Raw genomic sequence first — 11,877 nt, 5'->3', positions numbered from 1 at the left:
GTACCCTCTGTCTAAATTTATTTCTATCATATATGCCCTAATACTGAGAAAGTTCTTATGTTTTAGCCATATCATTTTCCCATGTAGGAATGTAAACAGTTTAACCTTTTAACATCTCTCATGATTTCTTTTCCCTGTTTACCTTTTTATGTTTCTCTAGGTTCTTGTGTTTGAAAGTCAGATTTTCATGGCTTTTCATCATAAATGCCTGAAAGTCCTCTTTTTCATTGAAATCCCATTTTTTTCTCCTGAAAGATTATAATCAGTTTTTCTGGGTAGGTGATTCTTGATTATAATCCCAATTTCTTTGCCCTCTGGAATATCATATTCCATGCCCTCTGATCATTGTTTTTTTTTTCTGTTTTTTTTTTGCAGGGCAATGAGGCTTAAGTGACTTGCCCAGGGTCACACAGCTAGTAAGTGTCAAGTGTCTGAGACCGGATTTGAACTCAGGTCCTCCTGAATCCAGGGCTGGTGCTTTAGCTACTGCTCCACCTAGCTGCCCCAGCCCTCTGATCTTTTAATGTAGAAGCTGATAGATCTTGTGGTATTTTGACTGTGGTTCCAGAGTACTTGAATTGTTTCTTTCTGCCTGCTTGCAATACTTTCTCCTTACCTGGGATCTCTGGAGTTTGGCTATAATATTCCTGGAATTTTTCATTTGGGGATCCCTTTCAGGAGGTGGTCAGGGGATTCTTTCAATTTCTATTTTATCTTCTGCTTCTAGAGTATCAGGGCATTTCCCCCTGATAATCTCTTTGAAAATGATGTCTAATGCTCGAGTTCTAGTGGGTGGGGGGTGGGAATGGAAGAGGAAGAGAAGTTGGAACACATTTTTTTTTAAATTGATGTTAAAATTTGTTTTTACATATATTTTGGAAAATAAAATTCTATTCAATAAAAAAAAGTTCACAGAAAAAAAAAAGAAAATGATGTCTAAGCTCTTATTTTGATCACAGTTTTCAGGTAGGACAATGATTTCAAATTATGTCTCCTGGATCTATTTTCCAGGTCAGCTGCTTTTCCAAGAAGATAGTTCCCATTGCCCTCTATTTTTTCCCTTCATTTGGAGTTGCTTTATTGTGCCTTGGTTTCTCATAAAGTTATTAGCTACAATTTGTTCAATCCTAATTCTTAGGCAATTATTTTCTTCAGAGAGCTTTTCCATTTGTCTTTTCAAGCTGCTGACTTTTTTTTCATCACTTTCCTGCATCACTCTCATTTCTCTTTCCATTTTTTCCTTTACCTCTCTTATTTTATCTTCAAAGCCCTTTCTGAGTGCTTCTATGGCCTGAGACCAATTCATATTTTTTCCTCAAAGCTTTTGATGGATGTACCTTGCTCTTCCTTGTCACTAAAGAAACTTTCTATAGTATGCATCTTTTTCCATCTGCTCATCTTTCCAGGCTATTTCTTGACTTTTAACTCCTTTGTAAAGTGGGGCACTGCTTCCAAGATATACTGTCCCAAGCTTCAGGGGGTCCCAGGTGGTACAATTTAAGGAGAGGCAGGTTCTTCACTCACCTGGCCTGTTCTCTGGCCTGACTCCATCTTATTTTCCCCCCTATTACATTTTTCTCTCCTTTCACCCTGTCCCTCCTCACCAGTGTTTTGCTTCTGACCACTGCCTCCCTCAGTCTGCCCTTCCTTCTATTAGCTGCCCTCGCTTTTCCATCTTTTCCCTCCTTCTATATGTCCTAATAGATATTCAGTTCTCAAGAGTTGTAAATATTATCTTCCCATGTAGGGATGTGGAAACAGTTTAAACTTCTTGAATAACATGGTTTTATTTTCCTGTTTACCTTTTTATGCTTTTCTTGAGCCTTGTATTTGAAGATCCAATTTTCTGTTTAGTTCTGGTCTTTTCATCAGGAAAGTGTCAAAGTTCCCTATTTCAATGAATGCCCATCTTTTCCCTTGAATGATTATGATCAGTTTTGCTGGGTAGTTGATTCATGGTTGCAAGCCAAGCTCCTTTGCCTTCCAAAATATAATATTCCAAGCCCTCCAGTGCTTTAATGTTGAAGCTTCCAGGTCCTGTGTAATGCTTATTGCAACTCCATGATATTTAAATTGTTTCTTTCTGGCTGCTTGCTATATTTTCTTCTTCCAAGTGATAATCCTGGAATTTGGCTACAATATTCCTTGATGTTTTCATTTTAGAATCTCTTTCAGGAGGTGGTTGGTGAATTGATTTAATGATTATTTTACCCTATGGTTCAAAGTGTTAGCACCAGTTTGGGGCATTAAGCATTTATTAGTGAAAAAGAGAACACCTGGGTCAGAAAGCCAATAGGAGAGATAAGGGATCAACCTGGTCTGCTTCTTCTTCTTAGTCCTCCACCATGAGCTGTTCCAGCCTCAACCTGAGGAAGGAAACAGCACTTCCCACTTCCTGCCTCCCTCTCCCAGAAGAGGCCATCCTTAAGATAACATGGCACATCCTATTTTGGGTTACTTGCTTTATAAGCACTGAGCGGTGAGAACAGATATATATGTCTGAATATAATGGAGCGATTCTCAAAATGGAGCAGTTGTGTATACACTCCCCTTTGCCTAAAGAGAAGTAAATCACAAGCTTCTTTCCATGCTCACCCCAACTGGTTTTTCCTTCCCAGGGCTTACTGTTCCCAGAGAAAATGTGATTTCTTATTTTGAGCAAAGGGAAGCACCATAGATGCTGGAGCAAGAAGGCCTGAGGTGCTGCTGTCCAGGTGAGGTGAAAGCAGGTATATGAGACTTGTGATTGCAAGAGGCTTCAATGTGTTATGGTGAAGCAAGGACTGCATTTGGGGGCAGGAAGACCTGCCTTGGAATTCTTTTTCAGAAATTTTTAGCAGTAACTTCCTGAGCCAGTCCCTTGACCCACTGAGCCTCAGTTTTCCCATCTGTAAAATGAGGGGAGGGGCATCTAGGTGGCACAGTGGATAGATAAATTGGAGCTGTGAAGGAGGAATGGGAAAGGCTTAGTGTGGAAGGTGGGGCTTCTGGGAAGCCAGGGTGAGCATTCTAGGCACAGGGGTAGGGAGGAAAACCCAAAGTGTCAGGAAGTAGAGTGTCCTGTTCACACAACAGGGAGGAGGCCCTCACCACTGGAGTATATATAGCATATATGGGGGAAATAGAGTGAAAGAAGCCTAGAAGAGTAGCAGAGGGGTAGGGGAAGAAGTGCTTTAGCAGCCCCAGAGAGGGTTTTATATTTGATCCTTTTGCTGGGCAGCCCATGGAGGTTGTTAAGTAGGTGGTGACCTGGTCAGGTGAGAGCTTTAGGAAGATGAACTTGACAGCTGTGGGGAGGAATGAGTGGACTGGGGGGAGATGAGGCAGCCAGACCAACCAGCAGGCCCCTAAATACCTCAGGTGTGGGGTGAGTGGCACTTGAACCAAGACAGTGACAGTTTGGGGAGGGAAGGGACTGTCTTGGAGAGCTGTTACATGACTGGAATCACAGGACTTTGGAACAGATTGAACATGGAGGTAGGGAGTGTGACTGTGGAGTCCCAGGCATACACAGTACTTCATTTGTGAGCCTGGGCTCTGGGGAGGATGCTTCAGAGAGCATTAGGAACGTTGGAAGAGAGGAGGGTTTAGGGAAAAAGGATGAGTTTCCTTTTGTTTTTTGTTTTTGTTTTTGTTTTTGTTTTTTTGGTGAGGCATTTGGGGTTAAGTGACTTGCCCAGGGTCACACAAGTTTCCTTTTGGACATGGTAAAAGGCGTACCAGGAGGTGGATGACAGGATGCAATGAAATTATTTGCACAATTTAAAGGGATTTGCTTTAGGGAGCAGAAAGCTGATATTCTTGTCTGATACTAAGGTCAGAGAGAAAAAGAAGGCCCCTGATTTATGAGATGAGGAGAGTGAGATAGTTCTTGATAAAGGTCCAGTTTTTTCAGTGAAATAAGAGGCCAAATTCTCAGGTGAGAAGGTGGGGGAGGGGTGGCAGCAAGCCAATAAGGGAGGCTTGGGGCAGGGATTGAGAAGATTTGGAAAAGCTGGTATGTTGAGTGGCATAGGGAGTCAGGGAGATGGCAAAGCATTTCCTTGCCACAGTGGGGTCCCATCTGAGGTGATGCACCTAAATCCTTAATGGACTCAGGAAGCCTGGTTTCATGTTTTTTTTCTCTCTCCATTCAGCAATACATGAGGAGGAGACAAGGCTACTGCCTTAGTTGGAAGTTATACAAGGCTCAGCTTTGCCTATATCCTTAGCTCAAGTTCTTTTCTAGCTCCATCCATGTCCAATTATTGGAAAATCATTGGTCAGGGTCATGAAGGTGACCACCCCCTCACTTTGGGGATCTGGGAGATAGAAACTCCCATGTGCGACATGGTATGAGACCCTTTAGGGACCTGGAAAGAAGCCTCTGTGATCTTCACTAATTGGTCTGGTCAGATTCCATCATGGTTAGGACCTCACAAAGTTCTTAAAGGTGATTAGGTATGAAAAAGAGATGATATGTAATGAGGCCAGAATATGCATCTGACAGCTGGGAGAGAGACCTGAATGTGGGCACTGTGGCCTGGGGTCAGCCCTGGGTCCTGTCAGGCAATCAGTAAACACTGGTTAAGCACCTTCTGTTTTTGGTGCTGTGCTAAGCCCTGAGCATACAGAGAAAGGTAAAAGACAGTCCCTGCTATTACAGAGCTCACAGTCTACTCTGTAAACATGGAAATGGTTTGAGAAGAATCAACAGCTCATGAACCTCACTCTTAACTGGTCTACTGGAAAAGAGAGTGTTGGAATGGACAGGCATTTAGTTCAACAGGGAAATAAGGGAATACAAAGAGGGAGTATAATAATGGTTTAAGGAGAGCAGAATGAGGAAACAGTAGAAATCAAAATAATAATGTTAAAAATAATAGCACACACTTATTCTTCAGTCCTTTTCCAGTCTTTTCCTCACTCTTTGTGACCCCATTTAGGGTGTTCTTGGCAGAGATCCTGGAGTGGTTGAGCATTTCCATCTTTACCTCATTTGACACCTGAGTAAACTGAGGCTAATAGAGTTAAGTGACTTGCCTGTGGTCACACAGCTAGTAAGTGTCTGAGTCTGGATTTGGCCTCAGGAGGATGCATCTTTCTGACTCCTCGCCTGGAATTCTATCCCACTCTAGCAAGTAGACAGCATTCACGTAGCACCTACTATGTGCCATGCAATATATCAATATTATGGTGCTATTATTATGCCCATTTTACAGATGAAGAAACTGGAGCAAAGAGAGGTCTCTGACCAGGGTCATAGCACTAGCAAGTTTCTGAAGTGCAGCTAGAACTCCTGTCTGTCTGTCTGTCTGTCTGTCTTTCTTTCTTTCCTTTTTTTTTCTGGAAAAGTATTTTATGAAGCCTTAAGATGCTGTCCATAGTGGAATTAAAGTATAGCCAAAGGGTTAGCTATAATTCAATAGTTCAATTTAAAAATAAAAATACAGAAATTATTTTGAATGAGATAACAAAATGCTAAAACATTTGATTTTATAGTTTGCTAAATAATTTTCTAATAAACCATCCATCCAAAGGAATCTCTATTTACAGATGTAAAGAATAGTAAGACTTTTTCCATTATGTATATTTATATACATTTATAGATATGTGTATGTATGTATTTATATAGAGATAGAACCCAAGAGAAGAGTATGTGCGACGTGTTCTGTACCTTGGCAGTGGCACTAGAGAGAAAGTGTGCACACAGCTTGAGCCCAGAGTTTAGAAATGTTTTCAAAGCTTGCATGGATTCTTAAAACTGAAGCCAAGCTCTAGCAACTGCCACAGAGAGGAAAGGAGACTCGTCCTGCTTGAATTGTTCACCTGCATCAGCAAGTCCAATCTCCCTGAGATAGGAACCACTGCAAAGAGAAGGGAGGCCCCCCAACATGCCCTGCCGCTTAGGGCTGTGGCCGAACAGGCAGCGCAGATGTTGTTGCTTCTCTGAAAGTCAATGTTTGCTGGCCCCGAGTTACTTCGGTAATGGCTCATCATAGACCCAACCCTCTCTGTCTTCATGGAATAACCTGGTTTCCCACTGGATGTCTTTCTCCTTCCTTTCTCAAGCTTCAGCTCTCTGCCTCTCTTCCAGTCTTTGCTTTGCTTCTGTGGCTGCATCAATGTCTCTGATTTTCAAGTTGTAAGTGACATCCTTCCAGAGGCAGCATGACTTGTACTCATTCTGGTCTTCCAGCTTCCTCACTTTCTTCCTAATGATAGGCATCTTCTTGGTATCAATGAAAACTGTATTCTCCCCTGTTGCATATTTCACATACATGATACTGTTCTACTCCCCTTCAACTGAGCAAAAGGACTTGTTGTCATTTGGAGGGAAAATTTCAGCTGTGATTCAGTGCTTCTTGCCCCCATAGAAAGGCTTGGTGTGGAAGATGATGTTGGCGCTATACCCCATCTTGGAGCAGTTAATACTGCATTCTTCTCCCAGCTCTACCCAGGGCACTGTGAGAATAGCCCTTCCATAACCATTGGACAAGAGACACAACCTTGTCCTGTGTTGTGAACGCCAATGGACATCCCCAAGAATTTGGACTTGGTCCATATGTGCTCATTGAACTGGATCCTCTTGCTAAAGCATTTGGCATAAAAAGCTGAAATGGGCAGGTGATGGGAGACCTGCTCTGCCACAAAGGTGATGCAGTTTTTGGAGCCCCAGGACACAGGGCCTTCAGACATCGGCTCTACATTCTCTTCATTCTCCATGGGCAGCGTCCAGTGGCACTGGAAGATCTCCCCCAGAATGGGGTTGTATGGCTTTTTGGCCACAGACCCTTTCCTTGCCACATGGAAGGCAGAAAGGTACCACCTGACGACCCGCACCATTCAGTCCTTCAGGTCCTTCTGGTCGTTGATGCTTGCAAACAAATTTGGATGTGCAAAAAAGTCAGCATACATCTCCAAAAGTGATCTTCTTTTGAGAATAAATGTTGGGAGAACCACCTTGGTAAGATCCATTCCTAGCCTAACTTGGGATAAGAGGTGCATGATGACGCGCTTATGCTCTTCCACAGAACCAGCCTTTCCATCATCGTCTCGGTCGTCATGTGAGTCAAACAGGTCAGGGTCACCCATTCCATTGGAGATGGAAGAAATGAGGCAGTCCATGGTATCGGGGCATTATAAGCTATTCCCTGAAGTGCCGTGGGTCAAGACTGAGGCCGATCCTGAGGAGTCTATGAAGCGCTTTGGGGATTAGCTGCTTTGATGGAATTCATCGGCATCATAGAATTCATCTTCACTGCTAGAATATGTAAACTCTGGGACTGTGTTTGGAGACAAGTTGACATGGCTTGGAGATGTCAGACTGCTACTAGGTGCTGAAAGCCTGCTTCCTGTGCTGTTGGGTGTTGGGGTCTGAGGATGTCCCAAAGAAGCAACTCCAGGTCCAACAGGTAGGGAGGATGGATGTGGCTCTGATTTACACAATGGGGCAGACTCTGTGTGTAAGACAGTCTGGGTAGACATTGTGCTGATCACTGGTTCCATGGGATTAGGTTGATATATTGCATCTACAGGGTTGATGGTACTTATCAATCCATATGCATGCTTGTCCTCATTACTTTGGTCTTTAGCAATCTGCAGCAATACAATGCAGTGTTTAATTGATTCTACCATGTTATTTTGTGGTCTCTTTGAGAGTCTCAATTTTCTTTCTCTGTTCGTCATCTTTGCAGTTTTGAAGCTTGTTATCAAACAGCTTCAGCTGATCGATCAAAATTTGCAAATACGCATCAGCCTCTGTCAGTTTCTTATCAAAGCCTTGAACGCTGGGAACAAATCCAGAATCTACACTGCTGCAGGTGACCTTCAGGAGATCCATCCAGCAACGGAGGTGCCACTCAGGTCGCCCGAGTCCCAGGCCCGGCCAGCTTGGGGGGGGGGGGCCGGGGGGGCACAGAGCCACCAGCGCGCACCTTGACAGCGCCCCTCCCCTGTTGCCTCCCTTCCCGAACTCATGTCTTTCTGACTCAAGGTCCAGCATTCTATGCACTAGACCACTAGGTATATTTTAAATAGAATACTGTAAAAAGGTTCACACACACATGGGGTGGAAAGTGGGAGAGTTGGCCAAGCTCTCTTGCTGAGGGATGGAAATGCATGTTTTGTTTTTAGCTTCTTATCCAGTCAATAAAATGAATTGCTGGTTACTATATAATAAAAGATTTCTTTTTCTGTTGGCTCATGAAAAGTAGAATATTAAATGATAAGTGGATTGGAAGGTCAGTTGCACATATTACTTATCTTTAGAACCCGCTTTGTAAGGATAGAATTGCTTCAGGCTCAGTTTGTGTTTTCTACCACTGGGAAAACAGTAACATAAGTGGAAGATTGGGTCAAATCAGAAAATGCCTCAGCATTGCAATGAGTGGCAGTTTAAGGTCTGTTTTTGTAGAAAGGTTGTGGGGGTCCTTGATGGTTTCATTATGGCTTCTACTGTGCATGCCTAGCAATCATGGTTTTCAGCTTGCGATCCCTGGGGCAAGTATGCAGACTTATGTAGTATCTGAATCTGGTGGTAACAGCTTTTATGAGATGCAAGTACAAGGCACCCCCAGAATGAGAGAACTACTGAGGTGTATTGACAGACAGCCAATGGGAGTCTGTGCATGTCTGTGACAATTTGCACATGAATAACCACTGAAGCAGTCAGAGTATGATGTAGTCATTGCATGATCACCAAATGCATTATATGCCTGATCATGATGGTTTGGAATCACTGCAGAAAGAATCCTGTTATGGTTATCATGTGCATGTTTGTCGTCCCAGAGGGAAAATATCTTTGCAACAAAATTTTGACGCAGCCCTTTGGGCCCCTGTGTAGAACCTCCAAGAGCTTTGTGAACTACTAATGTTGAAGAAGGGATGCAGGAGGACTCCTGTCCACTTTCTTAGAAAAGGATGATGGATTCAAATTCATATGAGACACATTTTCAGACAGTTGTGTTTATGACAAGGAATTCATTTTCGTTTTAGTGAGCAGAGACATTTAAAGATAAATTATTAAAAAGTAATAAGTAGGGGGCAGCTAGGTGGCGCAGTTGATATAGCACCGGCCCTGGAGTCAGGAGGACCTGAGTTCAAATCCAGCCTCAGACACTTGACACTTACTAGCTGTGTGACCATGGGCAAGTCATTTAACCCCAATTGTCTCACCAAAAACAAAAAAACAAAAAACAAAATGAATAATAAGTAATGGCTAACCCCCCAAAAGTAATGAGCCAGAAAATAATCTCTCATTCCTCAGGTAAATGCAAAAAGCAATGCTGGAATTCATCATGTGATTTTGGATACTGCAGCTGAAAAAATAAGATTGAAATTGATCACCAGAGAAATTACAATATGCTTACAGATAAGTTAGATTGTGAAATAATAGGAATTGTTGCCATATGTGTACCAAAAGGCATAATGTTTATTTTTTTCTGTTGTTTTGTTTTGTTTTGTTTTTTAGTGAGGCAATTGGGGTTAAGTGACTTGCCCAGGGTCACACAGCTAGTAAGTGTTTAGTGTCTGAGGCCTGATTTGAACTCAGGTACTCCTGACTCCAGGGCTGGTGCTTTATCCACTGTGCCACCTAGCCGCCCCCAAGGCATAATGTTTATGAAGATTGAAAGTTCAGACAGTGAAAGTGAAGAGGTAAGATTCAAAGTGGAGACAATTTTTCTAGTACTATGGACAGAGCATGCCCATTCTCAAGGTTTGAGTTCTACTTTCAGCTGCTGGTATTTGAGTCAAGACTGAATCATTTTGAACTCATGGCCTGAGTTGTGAATGTGATGAGAATGCCAGTCCTGCCTTTTCTCTTTGCCCTGGGGAAACAGAATGTAAATCACTTTATATTCTGCCAGTAGAGGGGAGGGGATATAATCATATATGTGTGTATAAGCAACTGTGTATGTTTACTTGCCTCTTTTAGGAGAGATCAGACTTGAAACAGCAGAGACTCCTGCAGAGATAAGCCTTTCTGTGGAAGAAACTCACTGGCAAAGATGCATGAATCATGATCCTTCTGACTGTGCTAGGAGAGAGCAGAGGCCACACTAGGGAGAAACCTCATGAAAGTAATCTGGGTTCAAAGACTTTCAGACAGAGGCCCCATCTTGCTGCACACTGGAGAATCCAAACTGGAGAGAAACCTTATGAATGTAATCAATGTGAAAAGACATTCAGATATATGTCCAATCTTCTTGATCATTGGAGAATCCACACTGGAGAGAATCCTTTTGAATATAATCAGTGTGGTAAAGCCTTCAGTGTAAAGTCAGCCCTTGTTTCTCATCAGAGAGTTCATAAGAAATAGGAATCTTATAACTGACATGAATGAGGAAATGCCTTGAAATGGATTACAAAGCTACTGTGTCATTTGAAATATTGGGGGCCAGCCTGTTTCTATTCTAAATTCTTGGGATCTGTCTGAGGCTTCTAAGATATTGCTACATATAAAATTTTAGGAAAGCATTGGCTGAATTTAACACAAGCTAATCGACTGCCCCCCCCCCCTGCCCAGCACCATATTGTCTGAGAGAGAGCACACATGGCTCCAAGTAGAGTTCAGAAGTTTTCCATTACCTAGAGAGAGAAAGAAGAGAATTCGTGCCTCACTTTGGTCCCAAGACCAAGAGAGAGGGAAGGCATGCCTGCTGTGGTCCTCCCCAGTTCCTTCTTCCCTAGGGGTAGCTCTTACACACTATTCAAAGCTAATTGGCTAGCATCAATCAATTCTATTGGCTGTCATGGCCTGAGAGTGGTCCATATTAAAATGAGCTGTACCTTGCTGACCCTGGAGTCTATTGGAAGACAGACCTTCTGAGGGCAAAGGCCTTCAGGTGAGTGTGGTTTCTGTTGTCTCTACTGAGTTAGTCTGATTTCTATTGTCTCTGGGCTGGCTGTGAGAATCCCCAGTGTGCTAATACAAATACAAATACTTCACAAAGAGTTCTTAACTATGGGGCTTGTGATGATTAACAATATGAAGAAGAATAAAAGAAAAGTGAGTGACACATTGACAAAACTAAAGGGGCAGTTCTCTTTATAGTATATGCAATAGGAAAAAGGAAAACAAAAGAGAAAATGTCCCTTTAAGTCTCTGGAAGTTTCATCTCCTCCAGATGATTCTTGGGATGCCATCTTGATGGAGCCCTGTATTCTAGGCATGGTCTCAGAGAAGTCTTTGTCAGGTTCTTCAGATTATCATCCTCAGCTGGAAAATCTACAAAATTGATCTTAACACAACTTTAAATAACTTTGCCAATAACCACATCATATTGAGCATTCTTAAAAACATGTCTAGGGGCAGCTAGGTGGTGCAGTGGATACAGTACCGGCCCTGGATTCAGGACACTTAACACTTACTAGCTGTGTAACCCTGGGCAAGTCACTTAACCCCAATTGCCTCACCAAAAAAACCCCCCCAAAACAAAACAAAACAACATATGTCTAAAGAAATTCAGAATCCTGTAAATATTTTACAATTATGTATTGTCCATTTGTTTCATATGAAATGACAATAAAAATAAAAATTAGAACCCAAATTTTTACACTTAACATTATTTCAATACCCTGGATTGAAGATGAGGTTCCCACTAAGGAATTTCAGACTCCTATTTATAAAATGTACTCTAATACAAAATCATAATCCTATAAAAGTTGCCAGATTAACTTCAGTTATAATAACGTCTAACAAAAGTGGATGTCTTTTTAAGGCATTTGCAAAAGTCCACAAGTCATGCTGATATACTCTTTAATACAGGACTGAGACAATTGATTTTTTTTCCAATGGGGCAATGAGGGTTGACTTGCCCAGGGTCACACAGCTAGTGTCAAGTGTCTGAGGCTGGATTTGAATTGAGGTCCTCCTGATTCCAGGGATGGAGCTTT

General features: G+C 42.3%; 1 pseudogene; it reads right to left on the bottom strand.

Annotated features, from left to right (window-relative positions):
• Nucleotides 1-5,935: 5,935 nt before the first annotated feature.
• On the bottom strand, nt 5,936-7,806 carry LOC122749542 (annotated as a pseudogene).
• Between the last annotated feature and the right edge of the window lie 4,071 nt (nt 7,807-11,877).

This window comes from Dromiciops gliroides, chromosome 3 (genome assembly GCF_019393635.1).
Source record: "Dromiciops gliroides isolate mDroGli1 chromosome 3, mDroGli1.pri, whole genome shotgun sequence".
Taxonomy (NCBI): Eukaryota; Metazoa; Chordata; class Mammalia; order Microbiotheria; family Microbiotheriidae; genus Dromiciops; species Dromiciops gliroides.
This window is presented reverse-complemented; position numbering and strand designations above follow the sequence as displayed.